At 55.5% G+C, this 1,996-nt stretch overlaps 1 pseudogene; it reads right to left on the bottom strand.

The window, feature by feature from the left end:
- Positions 1–612: 612 nt before the first annotated feature.
- Positions 613–787, bottom strand: LOC119342791 (annotated as a pseudogene).
- Between the last annotated feature and the right edge of the window lie 1,209 nt (positions 788–1,996).

Raw genomic sequence — 1,996 nt, 5'->3', positions numbered from 1 at the left:
ACGATCAAGTGCTAAGCTAACGGAATGGGTCAAGTCAATCACATCATTCTCCTAATGATGTGATCCCGTTAATCAAATGACAACTCATGCCTATGGTTAGGAAACATAACCATCTTTGATCAACGAGCTAGTCAAGTAGGGGCATACTAGTGACACTCTGTTTGTCTATGTATTCACACATGTATTATGTTTCCGGTTAATACAATTCTAGCATGAATAATAAACATTTATCATGATATAAGAAAATAAATAATAATTTTATTATTGCCTCTAGGGCATATTTCCTTTAGAGACACGGCGACGGCAAACTCCGACCCGCGGCGAGGGCGGTGACCTGCGTGGTGGGGGTGGGGCAGGTGGTCGGGGATTGACCGGAGGCGTGGGTGCATGCGGGCTGCATGCGGCGCTCCCCTTTTTTCTTCTGACGAGGATTGTGTGCGTGAGGAAGGGAGAGAATTGACTTTTGTGCGAAGGGATACCCCCCTTTTTTCTTCTGATGAGGAATGCGTGCATGCGGAAGAAGGAGAGAGTTGGCTTTTGTGCGAAGGGATAAGGCTAATCTGAGGGCCTCTGGCCTTGATCTAAATACAAGCATCCCATCTCAAGAAATGAAAATTTTAAGTTGATGGGCAACACCTGAGGGACCAAATGGCAAGCCATTGTGGTGGTCTCTCTCCCATAAAAAATAAATTTAATATCATTGTGGGCACATGATTCACATATCAAATATTAAACTGATAAGAACAGATACTACACTTGATCTTAGCCAAAAAGCCGAGAAAGATATGAGTTGAATCGCTGCCCTACCCCTCTATTTATCACCTCCTACCGGACGCAGCTTTGGTGCCTTAAAGGCACCTGCCTTTGGGTCACTGACATGTGGGCTAGCCACTTGTTGGGCCCACATGTCATAGATACAAAGGCAGGTGCCTTAAGGCACCGAAATATAGTCCCCTCCTACCTCCTGTCCTCTCCTCGCCTAGCGAGGTGGTACTAAACGAACTGCTCGCGCCTGACGGTGCAATGCCACCAAGCCAGCCTCTTGCGTGGGCCTAAACATAGAAGGCCTTTTGCAAGGCCTATTTTACGATCACAGCGCTGGCTAATGAGTTGCTCGCGCCGCTGTTTTGCGATCACAGCGCTGGCGAACGCCACGGCTCGAGGGGCAGTCTGCCGAGAATCAGCCGCGTGCACACGCCTGGAGCTATATATATCTACAGCTAAGAGCATCTTCAGCCGCGCCCTCAACAAGACCCCCTAGACGACTTTTCGGCCGTCGGTGCTAAAAAATCGGCCCAGTCACGCCCCAAGGACCCAATTTTCGTCGGCTCGGACTGAAATTGGCGCCGGCGGACCCAACCCAAATCCGGCGTGCTGGGGGCTGCTCGGGGGCACTGGGCGAATTGTTTTTGGCGCGAAAAAGCCACGGCCCCTCCTTGCCAGCGACTCGTCTCGCTTCTCGCCGCTTCATCGTCCTCATCGCCTCGTTTCCCGCGGCGAATCAATGCCAAAGCTGCCGCACGCTGCCGCGCCGGTTAGCCTCCGCCGTGGATGCCTCACGGGCGGCGCAGTGAAGGCGTGACGACGCGTGTCCCCGCGCATGCCACGTGTAGACGCGGCGGCCACGCATGCTCGCGGCACCTCCACCTATATAAGCCGACCCCCAGCGCGCCGGTGGCACGCACAGAGTCTCCACCGCTGACGCACCCTCTCTCCCCTTCCTCCCTCTCCCCTCGCCGTCCCAGTTCAAATAAATGGCCGAACGATTCCCAGGCGACGGCGCGGCGGCGAACGGCTTCAGCCGCCACCACCTTCATGAGGACGAAGCATGGCTCCTCTTCGAGGCCGAGTACCCGGTCCTGCTGGACATGCGGGTGCCCGGAGCGTGGAGAATCAGCGCCGGCGGGGTCCCGGTGCCACCACCGCCCACCGGGGTGGCACGGCGTGCGGAGATCGCACGTATCCGCGCCTCCCTGCCGCGGGCGGCGAGGGAGGG

The sequence above is a fragment of the Triticum dicoccoides genome, unplaced genomic scaffold (assembly GCF_002162155.2).
Source record: "Triticum dicoccoides isolate Atlit2015 ecotype Zavitan unplaced genomic scaffold, WEW_v2.0 scaffold104865, whole genome shotgun sequence".
NCBI classification, from domain to species: Eukaryota; Viridiplantae; Streptophyta; class Magnoliopsida; order Poales; family Poaceae; genus Triticum; species Triticum dicoccoides.
The sequence above is the reverse complement of the archived record's forward strand: the minus strand, read 5'-3'. Positions and strand labels throughout refer to the sequence as shown.